Source organism: Ranitomeya imitator, chromosome 3 (genome assembly GCF_032444005.1).
Source record: "Ranitomeya imitator isolate aRanImi1 chromosome 3, aRanImi1.pri, whole genome shotgun sequence".
In the NCBI taxonomy this organism is placed as follows: domain Eukaryota; kingdom Metazoa; phylum Chordata; class Amphibia; order Anura; family Dendrobatidae; genus Ranitomeya; species Ranitomeya imitator.
The window spans coordinates 668072682-668095839 of NC_091284.1; the positions used below are offsets into that span (position 1 = coordinate 668072682).

General features: G+C 44.8%; 1 protein-coding gene across 2 annotated transcripts in view; it reads right to left on the reverse strand.

The window, feature by feature from the left end:
• Positions 1-22084, reverse strand: part of NCKAP5L (NCK associated protein 5 like) — a 101014-nt gene extending 78930 nt beyond the window's left edge. The window contains exon 1 of one of the 2 annotated variants that reach the window (XM_069758324.1): positions 21985-22084. The gene's annotated coding sequence lies outside the window, so the exon portion shown is untranslated. The remainder of the gene's footprint in view (positions 1-21984) is intronic. The other variant, XM_069758326.1, reaches the window with a different exon arrangement.
• Positions 22085-23158: the final 1074 nt, after the last annotated feature.

Genomic DNA, 23158 nt, shown 5'->3' on the forward strand with positions numbered 1-23158 from the left:
TGTTATTTTAAGCCGGAAACATGAAAAAGCTCATACACTTCAAAATGTCTATGTGAAAGTAGTTCTGTACAAAGTTTACACCACTATGTAATACTGATACAACATACAATAGTAATAATGCTGTGTATCCCCAAGTATATTATAATAATGCTGTTCTAGTCCCTGTGCAAATATTACATATTTCATTCACCCTCCCCGGGTCCAGTGCGGTGTCTTCATCGCTGGTCCTAGTGTCTGTTATTGGATGCAGTCCACCACTGCCAATCTAGACTGATCGCCCTACTCAACAGCCGCTAACATCACCAATTTTCTGCCACACAGACACTTGGAGGAGCAACAGAGACGCAGCTGTGGAACCAGGGATGGTGAGGACAGGAAAGGTATGGGTGTTTTTCCCCCCCCAAAAAAAACAAACTGCACCCAAAGACTAAGATTTCTTGTAGGTAACAACTTCTCCAAATGCAATCTTTGATAAGGATTTGGATCATTAATCCTAATCCTAGGTGGAGTAACCTTTATCAATGTTACTAGGTAAAAAGAAAAGGACACATTGATCAGGTCATCCTAATCTCCTGCAACGTTGATCCAAAGAAAGGCCAAAATCTCCAAGAGGCAAGAGTCATTTTATGGAAAAGGAAAATCATTCCTGTGACATTCCAAATACCGTATGTCAATTTGAATAAAATGATTCCTTAGCTCCAAAAAGCTAGTAACCTTAACCATATTACAAATAAAGCACATTCTAATCAATCTAGTTCATGGTCCCACAGCTGGTGCCATAAAAATGCCCTTCAATGCGGATACAGAAAACCTTCATTCCTCTAGAGCAGGGTTATATATAAAGTCCGGCTTTAAGAAGACCATGAGAAAGACGTCTGTGTTGACCACAGATATAAAAGTTATAAAGTTGACTTATCTAAACTTCAGCTAACTTATCTAAACTTAACAGCCTCAATCTTTTCTGGGTACTGTAATACATGAATTGATCACTTTAGAAGCAGCCAAAGTTCTATTATGACTTTTGGGCACTGGTGCCCAAAACTGTACACAATATTACATAAGTGCATCTATGCCCGTTTAGACGCACCCTATAATTTATTTGCCTTGGCAGCAGCTGCCTGACACTGGCTGTTGTATGTACTTCCACTATAAGTCCCTTTACATCTTGGTTGTACCTACCATATTCTCATTTAGTAACCATATAATCATATTGCCCACGTTCCTCCTTTAAGACACGCGTATTGCTGTATTTTGGGTGACAGTAGGGAGAGCTAAGGTTAATGTTTGGGACTAGCTAAGGTGAAGGGACAGACTGGGACATTTTCCTGTCAGGAAGACAGATCAGGGCCAGCATGAAACAGAAGCAGACCTAAGGTATGGCTAGTCGGCAGAGCCATGTGATGTGCGTATCCCTGGCGTGAAAGGAGACAGAGGTAGTGGATGGGGAGATTCGGAGTAGAGAAAGGAAAAGGAATATAATGACAGGGTGATTCACCGGAGACACCTAGCAGTACGTTCCGAGTTTGCCAGGCAGAAAGGCAACAAACAGGTCTGGACAAACCAGGGAATTTGAGACGAAGAGAGTGACCCAGGTGGTAGTTCCAAGGGGTCAGCAAGCAAAGAAGTTAAGTATAGTGGCAAACTAGTTCCTCTAAGGGAAAGGAGGACACGGAACCGCGGTTTGAAGACTGGACTCTCACTTACTGGACTGTAGTACTGTGCTGGGTTGTGGTGAAGGCAGAGGAACTTAGGGGCAGAAACAAGTAAGCCTGGAAGAAGTAGAGAGACTGTGTGAGGATGCTCCATGTTAGAAAGGAAATGTTCGTGAAATTATGCACCCGCTATCTATTGTACTTAATCCCGACCAAGGTGATTTTCAGTAAAAGACTGTTTATATTTGGTTAGTGGCCTCCGTCATTGAACTTTACACCATCTTGTCCTGGCCAGCCAAAGTCACCTGCATCATACGTCCTGGCCTGCAAAAGTGTAATGCTCCTCTAGACAATGCCAATGGCTATCACCTGCACTACATTAAATTTCGACTTGAAGAAAAGCTGACAAAGATGCAGATTCATCAAGACGGGTGTGAAAAACGATGGTCTTGATGAAGTTGCATGTTGGGAGTCAGATGCTAAGAGGTGCACACATCTTAAATGAATCAGAAGCATCTGACAAGTGGCGGTGCTTCGGCAAAATCTTACTCCAGCCATAAACACTTTTACATATGTGTGTGCCCGAGTTAGGGAAAAAAAATAAACTTAAGAGTGCCATTGGAAACTGGAGTTTATGTGGTGACAAACTCTGGGTAGTTTCTTTAGTAATTTCCTGAGTGTTTTTCCAGCGCTTGTAGATACCAAGTTTTTTTAAGGGGTTTTGCGTGGTTTTGGGGGATCCTCGGGGTAATGTTTCTCCTTGCAGAGGAGTGACAAGTCAAGCCTGACATGCCAAGGTGAGGACACATAAGCTGCAATGCTCCTCTGCGAAATATGCAAACTGTCTCTTCAGCGAGGAAAAGGACTAAAACGTTAGGGCCACCTAAAGGAAGTAGCAATCCTAAAAGTCAACATCGACTCTCTAACAAGCCTTTCTTTTGAGAATTTTCCAATAGATTCTTTTAGTATTTTATGTGCTGGTACCCACCTGGAAGAAAATTTGTGTGCACATAACCCACAAATCGCATTTCTAATACGTTTAAGATCAGTTATGTCTACTTTATGCGCCCTTCGTGGCCTCATTTTACTAAGGGAGTAAGGCCACCACATCATTGTACAACTCCCTAAGTTATCAAAAGCATAAAACATATGCAGATTATATATCTTATTTACATTATGGTGTAAAAATAATTGGTCTCCATTAGTCGTGTTAGAATGGATGAAGGTGCCACCTTACATCTGAAGCTAATAAGGGTTTATACAGCTGGGTAACAACGGAGCTGCTTACTTCTGTGTGAAGAATGGAAGGGTTATTCTTTTCTTGGCTTCAGTAAAGATTCAAGCGCAGTGAAATGGTTTTCTTGCCAAGAGCGGAGGTTACATTTTACCTTAATGAGTGGCGGGATTCTTGTCTAGTTTCATCAACAGAAATATAAAACTGTAATTGGCAATTCAGCAATCCATCTCTACCAGGAGGCCTGAACCACATCTATTATAGTCTGTAAATTAAGAGGAATACGCAGATACTAATATGTACTTTAGTAAGAAGAAGCAAACCATTAATGCCCAAGAAGGAAAGGGTGCAGACGCAGGACAAGGGATGAACTCACATTCCAAATTACTTGCATCATAAACAAACCAGCGGCTCCAGGTCAGTGTAAGAGGGTGGGAAAGTTAGATTCATTACATAAGTTCCGGCACTAGGACTCTTTACAGGGTTCTAGATGCCAAAATGTTGCCTCTAAACTGACTAACATACTTTATATTAGTAGTATTTTGCTGGATTCACCCTTCAGTAATAGCTCCTGTATTACCCCAAAATGTCCAGACCTAAACGGGTTCAATGAATGAAACTTCAGAGGACCTATGGTAATCTAATTACAGAGGCGGTGCTGAACAATTTGTTGTGTTCATGTTATTTTATGAACAGATTCGGCGCATGCGCTATATGCAATTGATACGGCCGCCTACACCCAGTATATTTAGAACAAAGACCTCCCAAGAATAAAGACAGGTCAAATGAATGTATAGTTCAAACAGTATACAAAATTTATTAGATTAACGATAAAACACTTTTGCAATATAACATATCATAAAAAATAGCAAAAAAATGCCTCCGATCATAAACACAGGTCACGTGTCACCCATATATAAAAGATATGCCAAAGATTGGCTCCATATAGTCTATATCCACAAAGATGGTAAAGGGCAAATGAATGAGCGTATCTAAGAGGGAGTTTCACCCATATACATAGTTGCAGATGTACATACCTATGCACGTATCAAGGACAAGATAAGGGCTGCATTTAATAGTATAAGGGACTGAACCCTAAGAATACTAGAATCCTAACAGGAATCACCCGAACAATAGTCCTAACAAACTGCAGGCAATGAAAGCATGAAAAGAGCTCAATACATATTTACCCAAGGACGGCACGAGACCTGAACCAACCCCTATGCGCGTTTCGATGATTCTTCTTCTGGGGGCGTATATCGGAGGCATTTTTTTGTTATTTTTTATGATATGTTATATTGCAAAAGTGTTTTATCGTTAATCTAATAAATTTTGTATACTGTTTGAACTATGCATTCATTTGACCTGTCTTTATTCTTGGGAGGTCTTTGTTCTAATTGTATGGTAATGTGTTCTTGCTATTTATATATGGACTAAAGGTACCGTCACACAACGATATCGTTGCTTTTTGTGACGTAGCAACGATATCGTTAACCAAATCGTTATGTGTGACAGCGACCAACGATCAGGCCCCTGCTGGGAGATCGTTGGTCGCTGAAGAAAGTCCAGAACTTTATTTCGTCGCTGGATCTCCTGCTGACATCGCTGGATCGGCGTGTGTGACACCGATCCAGCGATGTCTTCACTGGTAACCAGGGTAAACATCGGGTAACTAAGCGCAGGGCCACGCTTAGTAACCAAATGTTTACCCTGGTTACCAGCGTAAAAGTAAAAAAAAAAAAAAACAGTACATACCTACCGCTGTCTGTCCCCGGCGCTGTGCTTCTTCTGCACTCCTCCTGCACTGGCTGTGAGCACAGCAGCCGGAAAGCAGAGCGGTGACGTCACCGCTCTGCTTTCCGGCCGCTGTGCTCACAGTCAGTGCAGAGGAGTGCAGAGAAGCACAGCGCCGGGGACAGACAGCGGTAGGTAAGTATGTACTGTTTTGTTTTTTTTACTTTTCAAGCTTGACAAACCAGGGATTCAAGCTTGAGGAGGCTAATTTGCATATTCCAGGTGCCTTCTGGGAAAGCGAAGAGTCTCCCTAAGCTAGAAGATCGTTGGGTACAGCCGGGACCAGCTGCTTAGAAAGAATCACCAAACCAGGGATTCAAGCTTGAGGAGGCCAATTTGCATATTCCAGGTGCCTTCTGGGAAAGCGAAGAGTCTCCCTAAGCTAGAAGATCGTTGGGTACAGCCGGGACCAGCTGCTTAGAAAGAATCACCAAACCAGGGATTCAAGCTTGAGGAGGCTAATTTGCATATTCCAGGTGCCTTCTGGGAAAGCGAAGAGTCTCCCTAAGCTAGAAGATCGTTGGGTACAGCCGGGACCAGCTGCTTAGAAAGAATCACCAAACCAGGGATTCAAGCTTGAGGAGGCTAATTTGCATATTCCAGGTGCCTTCTGGGAAAGCGAAGAGTCTCCCTAAGCTAGAAGATCGTTGGGTACAGCCGGGACCAGCTGCTTAGAAAGAATCACCAAACCAGGGATTCAAGCTTGAGGAGGCTAATTTGCATATTCCAGGTGCCTTCTGGGAAAGCGAAGAGTCTCCCTAAGCTAGAAGATCGTTGGGTACAGCTGGGACCAGCTGCTTAGAAAGAATCACCAAACCAGGGATTCAAGCTTGAGGAGGCTAATTTGCATATTCCAGGTGCCTTCTGGGAAAGCGAAGAGTCTCCCTAAGCTAGAAGATCGTTGGGTACAGCCGGGACCAGCTGCTTAGAAAGAATCACCAAACCAGGGATTCAAGCTTGAGGAGGCTAATTTGCATATTCCAGGTGCCTTCTGGGAAAGCGAAGAGTCTCCCTAAGCTAGAAGATCGTTGGGTACAGCCGGGACCAGCTGCTTAGAAAGAATCACCGAACCAGGGATTCAAGCTTGAGGAGGCTAATTTGCATATTCCAGGTGCCTTCTGGGAAAGCGAAGAGTCTCCCTAAGCTAGAAGATCGTTGGGTACAGCCGGGACCAGCTGCTTAGAAAGAATCACCAAACCAGGGATTCAAGCTTGAGGAGGCTAATTTGCATATTCCAGGTGCCTTCTGGGAAAGCGAAGAGTCTCCCTAAGCTAGAAGATCGTTGGGTACAGCCGGGACCAGCTGCTTAGAAAGAATCACCAAACCAGGGATTCAAGCTTGAGGAGGCTAATTTGCATATTCCAGGTGCCTTCTGGGAAAGCGAAGAGTCTCCCTAAGCTAGAAGATCGTTGGGTACAGCCGGGACCAGCTGCTTAGAAAGAATCACCAAACCAGGGATTCAAGCTTGAGGAGGCCAATTTGCATATTCCAGGTGCCTTCTGGGAAAGCGAAGAGTCTCCCTAAGCTAGAAGATCGTTGGGTACAGCCGGGACCAGCTGCTTAGAAAGAATCACCAAACCAGGGATTCAAGCTTGAGGAGGCTAATTTGCATATTCCAGGTGCCTTCTGGGAAAGCGAAGAGTCTCCCTAAGCTAGAAGATCGTTGGGTACAGCCGGGACCAGCTGCTTAGAAAGAATCACCAAACCAGGGATTCAAGCTTGAGGAGGCTAATTTGCATATTCCAGGTGCCTTCTGGGAAAGCGAAGAGTCTCCCTAAGCTAGAAGATCGTTGGGTACAGCCGGGACCAGCTGCTTAGAAAGAATCACCAAACCAGGGATTCAAGCTTGAGGAGGCTAATTTGCATATTCCAGGTGCCTTCTGGGAAAGCGAAGAGTCTCCCTAAGCTAGAAGATCGTTGGGTACAGCCGGGACCAGCTGCTTAGAAAGAATCACCAAACCAGGGATTCAAGCTTGAGGAGGTTAATTTGCATATTCCAGGTGCCTTCTGGGAAAGCGAAGAGTCTCCCTAAGCTAGCAGATCGTTGGGTACAGCCGGGACCAGCTGCTTAGAAAGAATCACCAAACCAGGGATTCAAGCTTGAGGAGGCTAATTTGCATATTCCAGGTGCCTTCTGGGAAAGCGAAGAGTCTCCCTAAGCTAGAAGATCGTTGGGTACAGCCAGGACCAGCTGCTTAGAAAGAATCACCAAACCAGGGATTCAAGCTTGAGGAGGCTAATTTGCATATTCCAGGTGCCTTCTGGGAAAGCGAAGAGTCTCCCTAAGCTAGAAGATCGTTGGGTACAGCCGGGACCAGCTGCTTAGAAAGAATCACCAAACCAGGGATTCAAGCTTGAGGAGGCTAATTTGCATATTCCAGGTGCCTTCTGGGAAAGCGAAGAGTCTCCCTAAGCTAGAAGATCGTTGGGTACAGCCGGGACCAGCTGCTTAGAAAGAATCACCAAACCAGGGATTCAAGCTTGAGGAGGCTAATTTGCATATTCCAGGTGCCTTCTGGGAAAGCGAAGAGTCTCCCTAAGCTAGAAGATCGTTGGGTACAGCCGGGACCAGCTGCTTGGAAAGAATCACCAAACCGCGCGCCTTACGGCGCGCAAATTTTTGCCTGTAGGACATTATTGCAAGAGAGCTTGGCTGAGTAGATTACACAAGAAGGAAAACACACAGCAACTCAGCAGGATCTAGGAGCAACATGGCAGATGTGACAACCTACATGGTGAGCTGCAGCATGTGCTACATGTTCACAGATCGACCAGAAGAAGAATCCAATTTCACCTGTCAGAAGTGTAGACTAGTGGCCCTTTTAGAAGAAAAGGTGCGGGGTCTGGAAGAAAGAATAGCAACTTTGAAACTCATCAAAGAGAATGAAGACTTTCTAGACAGAACAGAAGCATCTCTACTGGTCACAGAAGGTGAAAAAAGTGTCAGAGAACCTCCAAAAGCAGATGAGTGGAAGCATGTGACCAAAAGAAGCAAGAAGACCATGGAGAAATCACCAACCACACAACTGAAGAACCGATATCAAATCTTTGTAGAGGATGAAGATGGCACACCTAAGGATGAAGCAATACCAGCAAGCAAAAAAGAAAAGGGCACACAGCAACAAGTGACAGCAAAAAGTACAGCCAAGAAGCAACGAAGAGTGGTGGTGGTGGGAGACTCACTACTGAGAGGCACAGAAGCAGCCATCTGCAGACCGGACATAACTGCAAGAGAAGTATGCTGCCTTCCAGGTGCAATGATCAAGGATGTGACCGATAGGATACCAAAGCTCTTCAACTCCAAGGATGTCCACCCATTTCTTCTGATACATGTTGGCACCAATGACACGGCAAGGAAGGACCTACCGACAATCTGCAAAGACTTTGAAGAGTTGGGGAAGAAAGTAAAGGAACTGGATGCACAGGTAGTTTTTTCTTCTATCCTTCCAGTAGACGGGCATGGCACCAGGAGATGGAACAGGATCCTTGATGCAAACAACTGGCTAAGACGATGGTGCAGACAACAAGGATTCGGATTCCTGGCCCACGGTGTGAATTACTTGTACGATGGACTCCTCGCCAGAGACGGACTACACCTCAACAAACCTGGGAAACACACATTCGCCAGAAGACTCGCTACACTCATCAGGAGGGCGTTAAACTAGAAGAAGAGGGGACGGGAAGAAAAACATTAGACTTGAACAAAGAAGATCCAGGAAAACATACTCAGAAGGGAGGTAAGAACATTTCTAAAACAATCCACAGCGAGGAGATTGGAACAAAACAAAATCCTCTAAACTGCATGCTTGCAAACGCCAGAAGCCTGACAAACAAGATGGAAGAACTAGAAGCAGAAATATCTACAGGTAACTTTGACATAGTGGGAATAACCGAGACATGGTTAGATGAAAGCTATGACTGGGCAGTTAACTTACAGGGTTACAGTCTGTTTAGAAAGGATCGTAAAAATCGGAGAGGAGGAGGGGTTTGTCTCTATGTAAAGTCTTGTCTAAAGTCCACTTTAAGGGAGGATATTAGCGAAGGAAATGAGGATGTCGAGTCCATATGGGTCGAAATTCATGGAGGGAAAAATGGTAACAAAATTCTCATTGGGGTCTGTTACAAACCCCCAAATATAACAGAAACCATGGAAAGTCTACTTCTAAAGCAGATAGATGAAGCTGCAACCCATAATGAGGTCCTGGTTATGGGGGACTTCAACTACCCGGATATTAACTGGGAAACAGAAACCTGTGAAACCCATAAAGGCAACAGGTTTCTGCTAATAACCAAGAAAAATTATCTTTCACAATTGGTGCAGAATCCAACCAGAGGAGCAGCACTTTTAGACCTAATACTATCTAATAGACCTGACAGAATAACAAATCTGCAGGTGGTCGGGCATCTAGGAAATAGCGACCACAATATTGTACAGTTTCACCTGTCTTTCACTAGGGGGACTTGTCAGGGAGTCACAAAAACACTGAACTTTAGGAAGGCAAAGTTTGACCAGCTTAGAGATGCCCTTAATCTGGTAGACTGGGACAATATCCTCAGAAATAAGAATACAGATAATAAATGGGAAATGTTTAAGAACATCCTAAATAGGCAGTGTAAGCGGTTTATACCTTGTGGGAATAAAAGGACTAGAAATAGGAAAAACCCAATGTGGCTAAACAAAGAAGTAAGACAGGCAATTAACAGTAAAAAGAAAGCATTTGCACTACTAAAGCAGGATGGCACCATTGAAGCTCTAAAAAACTATAGGGAGAAAAATACTTTATCTAAAAAACTAATTAAAGCTGCCAAAAAGGAAACAGAGAAGCACATTGCTAAGGAGAGTAAAACTAATCCCAAACTGTTCTTCAACTATATCAATAGTAAAAGAATAAAAACTGAAAATGTAGGCCCCTTAAAAAATAGTGAGGAAAGAATGGTTGTAGATGACGAGGAAAAAGCTAACATATTAAACACCTTCTTCTCCACGGTATTCACAGTGGAAAATGAAATGCTAGGTGAAATCCCAAGAAACAATGAAAACCCTATATTAAGGGTCACCAATCTAACCCAAGAAGAGGTGCGAAACCGGCTAAATAAGATTAAAATAGATAAATCTCCGGGTCCGGATGGCATACACCCACGAGTACTAAGAGAACTAAGTAATGTAATAGATAAACCATTATTTCTTATTTTTAGGGACTCTATAGCGACAGGGTCTGTTCCGCAGGATTGGCGCATAGCAAATGTGGTGCCAATATTCAAAAAGGGCTCTAAAAGTGAACCTGGAAATTATAGGCCAGTAAGTCTAACCTCTATTGTTGGTAAAATATTTGAAGGGTTTCTGAGGGATGTTATTCTGGATTATCTCAATGAGAATAACTGTTTAACTCCATATCAGCATGGGTTTATGAGAAATCGCTCCTGTCAAACCAATCTAATCAGTTTTTATGAAGAGGTAAGCTATAGGCTGGACCACGGTGAGTCATTGGACGTGGTATATCTCGATTTTTCCAAAGCGTTTGATACCGTGCCGCACAAGAGGTTGGTACACAAAATGAGAATGCTTGGTCTGGGGGAAATTGTGTGTAAATGGGTTAGTAACTGGCTTAGTGACAGAAAGCAGAGGGTGGTTATAAACGGTATAGTCTCCAACTGGGTCGCTGTGACCAGTGGGGTACCGCAGGGGTCAGTATTGGGACCTGTTCTCTTCAACATATTCATTAATGATTTGGTAGAAGGTTTACACAGTAAAATATCGATATTTGCAGATGATACAAAACTATGTAAAGCAGTTAATACAAGAGAAGATAGTATTCTGCTACAGATGGATCTGGATAAGTTGGAAACTTGGGCTGAAAGGTGGCAGATGAGGTTTAACAATGATAAATGTAAGGTTATACACATGGGAAGAAGGAATCAATGTCACCATTACACACTGAATGGGAAACCACTGGGTAAATCTGACAGGGAGAAGGACTTGGGGATCCTAGTTAATGATAAACTTACCTGGAGCAGCCAGTGCCAGGCAGCAGCTGCCAAGGCAAACAGGATCATGGGGTGCATTAAAAGAGGTCTGGATACACATGATGAGAGCATTATACTGCCTCTGTACAAATCCCTAGTTAGACCGCACATGGAGTACTGTGTCCAGTTTTGGGCACCGGTGCTCAGGAAGGATATAATGGAACTAGAGAGAGTACAAAGGAGGGCAACAAAATTAATAAAGGGGATGGGAGAACTACAATACCCAGATAGATTAGCGAAATTAGGATTATTTAGTCTAGAAAAAAGACGACTGAGGGGCGATCTAATAACCATGTATAAGTATATAAGGGGACAATACAAATATCTCGCTGAGGATCTGTTTATACCAAGGAAGCTGACGGGCACAAGGGGGCATTCTTTGCGTCTGGAGGAGAGAAGGTTTTTCCACCAACATAGAAGAGGATTCTTTACTGTTAGGGCAGTGAGAATCTGGAATTGCTTGCCTGAGGAGGTGGTGATGGCAAACTCAGTCGAGGGGTTCAAGAGAGGCCTGGATGTCTTCCTGGAGCAGAACAATATTGTATCATACAATTAGGTTCTGTAGAAGGACGTAGATCTGGGGATTTATTATGATGGAATATAGGCTGAACTGGATGGACAAATGTCTTTTTTCGGCCTTACTTACTAACTATGTTACTTTTACGCTGGTAACCAGGGTAAACATCGGGTTACTAAGCGCGGCCCTGCGCTTAGTAACCCGATGTTTACCCTGGTTACCGGCATAGTTGGTCGCTGGAGAGCTGTCTGTGTGACAGCTCTCCAGCGACGCTGCAGCGATCCGGATCGTTGTCGGTATCGCTGCAGCGTCGCTTAGTGTGACGGTACCTTAACAGTGGGGCTTTGTGAAATCATTATGGATCTATCAATACAGGATATAAGGAACAGTATAAGAGAATCTCACAGCATAATGGCAGTAGAATGTATTATTTTTTATTCGTCACTCGTTTACAATAGCTCCCGACAAAGCATTACAAGCAAATTGGCTCTTGTCACCGTAACAACGAAGAAATAAAGGGACGCCCATTTAACATCATGATTTAATGTCTAAATTGTACCCAATGTTATCCCACAAGTAAATGTAATATAAAGGGTTGTCTAGGAGTTTAGCACATAGGAGTAAGATGGATCACTATATGTTATCAAAAGGACAACTTTGCATTGGAAGTGAGAGGAACATATTGACCCTGTATCAACAACTGCTCGGTAGACCCAGTGTCAGACTGGGGTGCCAAGGGCCCACCAGTAACAATGATTTTTGGGGGCCCACTTTTCACCTGCATACAAATATTACACTCCCCGCATTTACAAATTTACCTATATCTCTATATAATAATACTAAACTAGGTAGTTTGGTTAATGAATGACGAAATGCTATTTTTTCTGTACAGAGTAAATCAAGTAAATTATGCCAAGTACTATCCATATAGTGGGGTTGTGGGCCCAGATCTGCACTGGGGCCCACCTGTTGTGAATTCTGTGGCTGAGTTCACTTCTGTGGTCACAAGTGGTATTGCAGTCTCTGGGCTTCCTCCCTCAGGTGTTCTGGTGAGCTAGTTGGCTGCCTTGCTATTTAGCTCCACCTGAGTCTGTCTTCCTTGCTCCTTGTCAATGTTCCAGTGTTGGATCTGAGCTACTGCATCTTTCCTTGGGCCTGCTGCTCTGCTAGATAAGTGCTTCTAGTTTGTTTTCTGTTTTTTCTGTCCAGCTTGCTATTAACTTTTGCTGGAAGCTCTGAGAAGCAAAGGGGTGCACCGCCGTGCTGTTAGTTCGGCACGGTGGGTCTTTTTGCCCCTTTGCGTGGTTTTCGTTTTAGGGTTTTTTGTAGACTGCATAGTTCTCTTTGCTATCCTCGCTCTGTCTAGAATATCGGGCCTCACTTTGCTGAATCTATTTCATTCCTACGTTTGTCTTTTCATCTTGCTAACAGTCATTATATGTGGGGGGCTGCCTATTCCTTTGGGGTATTTCTCTGAGGTAAGTCAGGCTTGTATTTCTATCTTCAGGCTAGTCAGCTCCTCAGGCAGTGCCGAGTTGCATAGGTAGTGATAGGCGCAATCCACTGCTGCTTATAGTTGTGTGAGGATAGATCAGGTACTGCAGTCTACAGAGATTCCACGTCTCAGAGCTCGTCCTATTGTTTTTGGTTATTGCCAGATCTCTGTATGTGCGCTGATTACTGCACGCTGTGTTGCCTGATTGCCAGCCATAACAGTACAAGGAGCCACACCAATGATTCCCAATAGAGGGAAAAAAGAAATCCTGACATCATTTTTTTTTCTTAGCTCTGTCTTCAGTCTTTTTTTTCCCCTAGACATTAGAGTGCTTCAGGACACAGCTGTGGACATGGATATTCAGGCTCTGTGCTCCTCAATGGATAATCTCGTTGTAAATGTACAAAAGATTCAAGATACTATTGATCAGAAATCGATGCTAGAACCAAGAATTCCGATTCCTGATTTGTTTTTTGGTGACAGAACTAAGTTCCTGAGCTTCAGAAATAATTGTAAGCTATTTTTGGCCTTGAAACCTCATTCTTCTGGTAATCCTATTCAACAGGTTTTGATTATTATTTCTTTTTTGCGCGGCGACCCACAGGACTGGGCGTTTTCTCTTGCACCAGGAGATTCTGCATTGAGTAATGTTGATGCATTTTTCCAGGCGCTGGGATTGCTTTACGATGAGCCTAATTCAGTGGATCAGGCTGAGAAAAATCTGCTGGCTTTATGCCAGGGTCAGGATGATGTAGAAGTATATTGTCAGAAATTTAGGAAGTGGTCAGTACTCACTCTGTGGAATGAATCTGCACTAGCGGCTTTGTTCAGAAAGGGTCTCTCTGAAGCTCTTAAGGATGTAATGGTGGGATTTCCTATGCCTGCTGGTTTGAATGAGTCTATGTCCTTGGCCATTCAGATCGGTCGTCGCTTGCGCGAGCGTAAATCTGTGCACCATCTGGCGGTATTGTCTGAGAGTAAACCTGAGCCTATGCAGTGCGACAGGACTATGACTAAAGTAGAACGGCAAGAACACAGACGTCTGAACAGACTGTGTTTCTATTGTGGTGATTCTACTCATGCTATTTCTAATTGTCCTAAACGCACTAGGCGGTTCGATAGCTCTGCCGTTATTGGTACTGTACAGTCCAAATTCCTTTTGTCCATTACCTTAATGTGCTCTTTGTCATCGTATTCTGTCATGGCGTTTGTGGATTCAGGCGCTGCCCTGAATCTGATGGATTTGGATTATGCTAAACGTTGTGGATTTTTCTTGGAGCCTTTGCGGTGTCCTATTCCGTTGAGAGGAATTGATGCTACACCTTTGGCCAAGAATAAGCCTCAGTACTGGGCCCAGCTGACCATGTGCATGGCTCCTGCACATCAGGAAGTTATTCGCTTTCTGGTACTGCATAATTTGCATGATGTGGTCGTGTTGGGGTTGCCATGGCTACAAACCCATAATCCAGTATTGGATTGGAACTCTATGTCGGTAACCAGCTGGGGTTGTCAGGGAGTACATGGTGATGTTCCATTTTTGTCTATTTCGTCATCCATTCCTTCTGACATCCCAGAGTTCTTGTCGGACTTTCAGGATGTATTTGAAGAGTCCAAGTCTGATGCCCTACCTCCGCATAGGAATTGTGATTGTGCTATCGATTTGATTCCTGGTAGTAAATTCCCTAAGGGTCGTTTATTTAATTTGTCCGTACCTGAACACACCGCTATGCGCAGTTATGTGAAGGAGTCCCTGGAGAAGGGACATATTCGCCCATCGTCGTCACCATTGGGAGCAGGGTTCTTTTTTGTAGCCAAGAAGGATGGTTCGCTAAGACCGTGTATTGATTACCGCCTTCTTAATAAGATCACTGTTAAGTTTCAGTATCCCTTGCCATTGATTTCTGACTTGTTTGCTCGGATTAAGGGGGCTAGTTGGTTTACTAAGATTGATCTTCGTGGTGCGTATAATCTGGTGAGAATCAGGCAGGGAGATGAATGGAAAACGGCATTTAATACGCCCGAGGGTCATTTTGAGTATCTGGTGATGCCGTTCGGACTTGCCAATGCTCCATCTGTTTTTCAGTCTTTTATGCATGACATTTTCCGTGAGTATCTGGATAAATTCTTGATTGTTTACTTGGATGACATTTTGATCTTCTCAGATGATTGGGAGTCTCATGTGAAGCAAGTCAGAATGGTTTTCCAGGTACTGCGTGCTAATTCCTTGTTCGTGAAGGGATCAAAGTGTCTCTTCGGTGTGCAGAAAGTTTCATTTTTGGGGTTCATCTTTTCCCCTTCTACTATCGAGATGGATCCGGTTAAGGTTCAGGCCATCCAGGATTGGACTCAGCCGACATCTCTAAAAAGTCTGCAGAAATTCCTGGGCTTTGCTAATTTTTATCGTCGCTTCATCTGTAATTTTTCTAGCATTGCCAGACCATTGACCGATTTGACCAAGAAGGGTGCTGATTTGGTTAATTGGTCTTCTGCTGCCGTGGAAGCTTTTCAGGAGTTGAAGCGTCGTTTTTGCTGTGCTCCTGTGTTGTGTCAACCTGATGTTTCTCTTCCGTTCCAGGTCGAGGTTGATGCTTCTGAGATTGGTGCAGGGGCGGTTTTGTCACAGAGAGGTTCTGGTTGCTCAGTGTTCAAACCATGTGCTTTCTTTTCCAGGAAATTTTCTGCTGCTGAGCGTAATTATGATGTGGGCAACCGAGAGTTGCTGGCCATGAAGTGGGCATTCGAGGAGTGGCGTCATTGGCTTGAGGGTGCTAAGCATCGCGTGGTGGTTTTGACTGATCATAAGAACCTTACTTATCTTGAGTCTGCCAAGCGCTTGAATCCTAGACAGGCCCGTTGGTCGTTATTTTTTGCTCGTTTTGATTTTGTGATTTCATACCTTCCGGGCTCTAAAAATGTGAAGGCGGATGCTCTGTCTAGGAGTTTTGTGCCCGACTCTCCGGGGTTATCTGAGCCGGCGAGTATCCTCAAGGAAGGAGTCATTGTGTCTGCCATCTCCCCTGATTTGCGGAGAGTGTTGCAGAAATTTCAGGCTAATAAACCTGATCGTTGTCCGGCCGAGAAACTGTTCGTCCCTGATAGGCGGACTAGTAAAGTTATCTCTGAACTTCATTGTTCGGTGCTGGCCGGTCATCCAGGAATCTTTGGTACCAGGGAGTTGGTTGCTAGATCCTTCTGGTGGCCGTCTCTGTCACGAGATGTGCGTGCTTTTGTGCAGTCCTGTGGAATTTGTGCTAGGGCTAAGCCCTGCTGTTCACGTGCCAGTGGGTTGCTTTTGCCCTTGCCGGTCCCGAAGAGGCCTTGGACACATATTTCGATGGATTTCATTTCTGACCTTCCCGTTTCTCAAAAAATGTCGGTCATTTGGGTGGTCTGTGATCGCTTTTCTAAAATGGTGCATCTGGTGCCCTTGGTTAAATTGCCTTCCTCCTCTGATTTGGTGCCTTTGTTCTTCCAGCATGTGGTTCGTTTACATGGCATTCCTGAGAATATTGTTTCTGACAGAGGTTCCCAGTTTGTCTCGAGGTTCTGGCGAGCCTTTTGTGGTAGGATGGGCATTGACCTATCTTTCTCCTCGGCCTTCCATCCTCAGACTAATGGCCAGACCGAACGAACCAATCAGACCTTGGAAACATATCTGAGATGTTTTGTTTCCGCTGACCAGGATGATTGGGTGTCATTTTTGCCGTTGGCTGAGTTCGCCCTTAATAATCGGGCCAGCTCGGCTACCTTGGTCTCTCCATTTTTCTGCAATTCTGGGTTCCATCCTCGTTTCTCTTCAGGACAGGTTGAGTCTTCGGACTGTCCTGGTGTGGATTCTGTGGTGGACAGGTTGCAGCAGATCTGGACTCAGGTAGTGGACAATTTGACCTTGTCCCAGGAGAAGGCTCAGCTTTTCGCTAATCGCAGACGCCGTGTGGGGCCCCGACTTCGTGTTGGGGATCTGGTTTGGTTATCTTCTCGTCATATTCCTATGAAGGTTTCCTCTCCTAAATTTAAACCTCGTTTTATTGGTCCGTATAGGATTTCTGAGATTCTCAATCCGGTGTCTTTTCGTCTGACCCTTCCAGACTCCTTTTCCATACATAATGTATTCCATAGGTCGTTGTTGGATCTGAGCTACTGCATCTTTCCTTGGGCCTGCTGCTCTGCTAGATAAGTGCTTCTAGTTTGTTTTCTGTTTTTTCTGTCCAGCTTGCTATTAACTTTTGCTGGAAGCTCTGAGAAGCAAAGGGGTGCACCGCCGTGCTGTTAGTTCGGCACGGTGGGTCTTTTTGCCCCTTTGCGTGGTTTTCGTTTTAGGGTTTTTTGTAGACTGCATAGTTCTCTTTGCTATCCTCGCTCTGTCTAGAATATCGGGCCTCACTTTGCTGAATCTATTTCATTCCTACGTTTGTCTTTTCATCTTGCTAACAGTCATTATATGTGGGGGGCTGCCTATTCCTTTGGGGTATTTCTCTGAGGTAAGTCAGGCTTGTATTTCTATCTTCAGGCTAGTCAGCTCCTCAGGCAGTGCCGAGTTGCATAGGTAGTGATAGGCGCAATCCACTGCTGCTTATAGTTGTGTGAGGATAGATCAGGTACTGCAGTCTACAGAGATTCCACGTCTCAGAGCTCGTCCTATTGTTTTTGGTTATTGCCAGATCTCTGTATGTGCGCTGATTACTGCACGCTGTGTTGCCTGATTGCCAGCCATAACACCCACCAGGGGATTCCAGTTTCCCTATGGGCCAGGCCGAGCCTGGGTAGACCCCACTGTTTATGCTTCTTAAAGAAGTTGTTTACTACTTAGACAACCTCTTCTCAAACCCCCATGCTTGGCCCCATAAAATAATAAAGTTTATACTCCCATCCCATGCTGGTGCCGTTGCTGCGCTGTTGGCACTCGCTCTCCCGGGGCTCGCATGCTGTTGTGTCATGTGACCCCGGCGCCCAATCAGCGCTGGCGTCACTGTCCCCGCATCCTGTCTAATTGAACAAGAAGAGGAAGTGAGAGAAGCTGCTGCCCGGACTTCCTTTTCATGTTCGATTTGTCCGAAGGCGGGGACAGTGACGCCAGCGCTGATTAAGCACCGGCGTCACAACAGCACGGGAGCCCCGGGAGAGCGAGTTTCGGCACAGTAGGAACAGCCCTGGCACAGGAGAGGAGTATAGGCTTTATTATTTTAAAGTGGCCAAACATTTTGATCAAGAAGGGGTTGTCCTAGTAATGCACAACCCCTTTAAGGCCCCCATACACATTAGACTAATGTTGGGAAAACTTGCCGACACCAACAGTTGTGGTTAACAGTCAAGTGTGTATGGGGGACCCACCTGACTCTTCCCCAACAGAACGATAAGGACGCGCCTTATCCAATTTCAGGTCCTTTTGTCCTCCAGGAAATAAGCCTCCACCAGAAATGTCTGTCAGAAGCTCCTTAAGCGGACGTGGGAACAATTGGAGAGCTGAACGCTGCTGTGTATGTTTCAGTTGGGCAAGTTAGCTGCCAGCCAACCATTCATGCGACAGATATCTAAAGACTATGGGGGTCTTTACACAGGACTATAGTTAATGATAATATATCTATCAGCTGATGCTTCTCGTTCTATTAAGAGTCCTGCTACTGAAGATTACTGAGAAAAGCCATCGTTACATAAAAGCCCCTCCCCCCCCTTCCGTACACATTAGATTTACATGGTGCCGCTGCATATGGGTGCTTCCGTACTTTATCCTGAAGGTTGAATTTGGGGGAGAGAAGTATCGGGCAATTGGATTTTCAACAGCCTATCCTGAGCCACTGGCAAAGGTATCTGGCAGCAGCTTTCTCTTATATTGAAAACAAAAGAATGCTCAGCTGAGCAGAACATTCACATATATGGAGCGGTTGGAAAAGAAAGCAGTTTGATGAACAAAGGGTCAGCCAACATCTATCTAGTGTATGGCCAGCTTTATGATCGCCATCTATAATGTATTCAAAAGACTTTTCAGGTTTTTTTGTTTGTTTTTTCCCCAGTCGACAGCTCTGCTTATCCAGATGTTTCACACAAATTCATGAAGTGCAATTTTTTATTTTTAACCTCATTTTTTTGACGAATTTCATTCCAATCCCAGGCTAGAGTAAAGACTCTGGTTGATTTTTATTTCGGCACAGTTGATTACGAATGTGCAACATTTTAAAGGATGTGACTTTTCACTAATAGAGAAACAAAAAGCAAAGGACAGGAAAAAAAAAAGTAAGGCGCTGCCTTCTCCGCAAGAGAAATTGACATGCTGCAGTCTGGAAAGACGCGCTGCACTGCGCATAGTGAACATTGACTTTCTTCAAATCTCATACACTATGCGGTGACATGTATGCAGTGTCCAACCCACAGCGCTTACCGATTGTCTGCACATACCCTAAAACTTTTTTTTTATTTTTGGGCAAAATTCAACACCTCGAGCTATTTTGAAGAATTTGGTGCTAAAAACGACAACAAATGCCACAAGAGAAGAAAAGTCACTTAAAAAAATAAAATGATGAATCTGGGTCAATGTTATTATTGTTCTTCTTGAAAGAGATCATTTATCCAAAAGCATTTTGCAGAAGGCTCTTCTGGTAAATTATGAATTATAATGGAATCTAAAAATTCTATGCAAAACCGGATCAACTGCAGTTGGCAAATGTTTCTCCTGATAAAAGACCACAGTTGTCATCATCACCTGACGCGGTGGGCGCAATGCATGTCCTTATGCGGTAGATTAGCGTGTTCTGCACAGGAACTAAAAGTCTCATCTAGCCTGTTATTAGTGTGGGGGGGCCATACAGTCTGACACTATCCAATCACAGCTGGCAGAGTCAGACTTGTAGGAACACACCCCTTTGACCTGTCAGGTAGTAACACCCAGTTGTTAATTTATTAATTGTTTTCAAGGAAAAGTAAGAAAAGAACAGCGTTGTAAGAAAAGATGCTCCAGAATGGTTACTTCTTAGGGAATACAAATATTTTTCTACAACAGATGTTCGTAATGCTGGCCGCTCCTCTTTAACAATTTACTTTTAGTAGAAAACGTGCATAAAAACGGCAATCTCCCAGTGCACAGAATGCATTACTTATTCAGTACCCTGCATTGTAATATAATGCTCTGCACATGAAACAAGACATCAATGTTTTATACCTCACATATTACTCAGGGCTCTTTGATCCCCAAGGTCCTAGTATTCAATTTTAATAATGACTCTGGGCAAATTCCTCCAGTACCTCTGCATGGGTCAGCGGCGTTCCACTAAACATGCAGGGATTCCATTTGCTGCAGCCATTGATGGTGCCCAATGAAATTCCCCCATTCGGAAAAATAAGCCTTCCATCATGTCCCAGCTGTTCCCCCCCACACCCAGCCAACAATACGGCACTGTTAATGACAACATCTGCTTTTGGGGTAACTTTCCGCCTTGTGTAACCGAAACCATTTATTGTGCAACTTCCCTATATCTGTCACAAGAGCTTGGCTGCGGCATTGGGGGGTCCGAGATTGCAGAAATACCTCGGGAATTCCTACATCATATCATAACATCAACTGATATTTTTTCTTTAATAAAAGCAACAGGAGCACTTCTAATAAGTGGGAATAATTAAACATGGCTTACAGGTTGACTAAAGAGCACGTCCCACTAAAATCAGTCACCAGTATATACATGTCTTTGTGCTCAAGGCGCCTATACACTGTAGACAGCTGTCCGCCAAACACTTTTCCCACCGCACCTTACACCTGCATGTTGGGATCTTTCTAAATAAGATAGGAGGCAGTCATCACCTAGTTAAAGGAGCCAATAATCAGAAAACAAGAACGCTCGTCCCCAACTACTGACCAGTAAACATGCCGGCAATCATCTCACCAATCAGCAGAAACCATGCATAAAAATTATAGGCAGCACATCGACCATGTACTCTGCTGATGTGCTGTCCATAACTTGACCCTTTAAGTACCGAGAAGGACTGTATTAATGATTGCTCTGTGCAGCTTGTCGACACAGTAAATGATCGGCCTGGATCAGCTTATATAAAAGGGCCATTAGTCTTTACCAGACATCACCAGCAGCAGCTTATCTGCCCTGGAAATATAAGGATTAAGCATGTGGCCCCATCCCTTCATCTCTGACATCTACCATCTGGAAACACTAGACACATTAGATAGGCGACTGCTCCAGACGGAATCTGTGACATCTAACGTGTGTGGCCACATTTAGGATGGGTGGTCCTGGGTAGCACCTTTTATTTATGCCCCATCTCTTATGATGGACATGCAAGGCTAAAATAATACCATGGCCCCCTCAGTCAGCTTTGTATATACAGTAATGGGGGGAGCGAGTTACATGTGCTCGGCCGATTAGGGCCAGTCTCACTGGCTTCAGCAATAGCACATGATGTGCCCCAATGGCTACACAGGACACACACCACTACGACCAGCTCAGCCCGTCTATTCAGATCTATGAAGACGGGGCTCAACCAATTTGGTCGCTGATCGGGAACCCCTTAACACCCTGAAAAGAAAAGCTGCCTGATGTAAAATTTATGAGAATCGAATATTGCATCGGAAATCTTGATCACGAGCACCAGACGTCATAAACAGATCGCTCGGTCCCATCCACATCAGTGCGTTATATCGGAGAACACACGGATTCACATCATGGACCAATTCATGGACATGGGCGAGCTTGGTGTCCAAATTGGATCAAACCAGACAGATCCCTGTTCTTAAAGATACCATCTGAAGGCACCCATAGTGACTGGGGCCTTACCCAGATAGTCCTCACTCCTGGAAGGCATTGCTGCCCAATGTTCTAGTAGGTGCAGAGGATAGAACACGTTATAGAGGCGGATTTAGCATCCTCTGAAGCATGCAGTGACGCGCTCCGAGCCATCGCTTTATCCCAGGTCATGGGTCGGAGAATCCGCAGCTATTAATGCGGCTGTGGGCAGCAGATGGCCGGAGAATCCGGGGCTCAGCTGTGCTGTAGCTGGGTGCAGGCTCTGCTGGGCCCAGTGCTGATGCCAGGCTGGGATGTGACCAGGTGATGGCCTAGTGACAGCAGGCTGGCTACCTGGACCCCACAGCTGGACACACAATGGGCACAGTGTGCAGGGTCCATCCCCACTAACCACTCCCCCTCACATCCCCTGCCCGTGCCTGGCATTGTGTCTGTGCCCCCTAATCCCAGCACTCCCCCCTTACCCGGCCTCTCCCGCACAATGTGACGGCGCCCCGCACCACTGCCCCCCGCCAGTCTCTCACCTCCGTCCGATCACCGCCGTCCCCGCCGCCCTGCGCTCGCTGCAGTTTGGAATCCCCTCCAGGTCCCCGGAGCAGCCGCGGCCTGTGACGTCACGGGTTTAAAGCTCCGGCCCCGGCCCCCTGCGCTCAGCCAATCAGAGGCGGCCCCGGCCAGCGCTCCCCAGATGTTTCCCATCCCGGAGGTGTGGAGCCTGGGGGAGGGGCGGGGGACTGCACAAATAAAGTTCTGGCGCGGGGACAAGTACAGAACACACATGTATTATGTCACCACACAGGTACCGGCCTCTGTGCAGCAATCATGGGGGAGGGGCGCATCTGCATGGCAGTCCGAGGTCGGAGGGGCCAAGCGATGGTTCACTGCAGAGAGATGGATGGACACACGGCAGTGCTCTGCCTCCTGTGCTCTCATGGCACACCCCCCGGCTAGGGTGCATTCATGCTGGTCACACACATCCATGTCAATTGTTAGATTCCAGAGAAACAAGCCGTTTTTCATCCGTGTGAGTTACATCTGTTTTTCTCATCCATTTTTTTCCCACTGGAGAAAGGTCATTGATCTCAAGTCAATAAAAGAAAACCCCTTGGAAGGTCATGTGATTACTCAAATTTATCACTAGTTATTAGAACCGCGAAGCTCGGAAGAACTACAAATGTCAACGTTTTTGCACAGCTAAGTTGCGCAAAAATTTTGCAACATTTCAATGCTTTTTCTGGAGAAAAAGGTCAAAACCTGCTTGATGAAACCGTACCTATGTGTCTACACCTGTCTAGTATAAAAGAGTGTGAAAAGTCGCAAAATTTTGCACAAAAATTTGCGACTTGAAGGCACCATTCCCATGATGAGTTTTTGATGTTGCAGATATTCTGCGACCATTAAGTAAAATAGATCACTTGGATTTTTTAAAAAATGTGCAGGTAAAAAAAAAAACTCCCCAAAAACTCATTGTGGAAACAGCCTTAGGGTATGTGTCCACGTTCAGGATTGCATCAGGATTTGGTCAGGATTTTATGTCAGTATTTGTAAGCCAAAACCAGGAGTGGAACAATTAGAGGAAAAGTATAATAGAAACATATGCACCACTTCTACATTTATCACCCACTCCTGTGTTTGGCTTACAAATACTGACATAAAATCCTGACCAAATCCTGATGCAATCCTGAACGTGGACACATA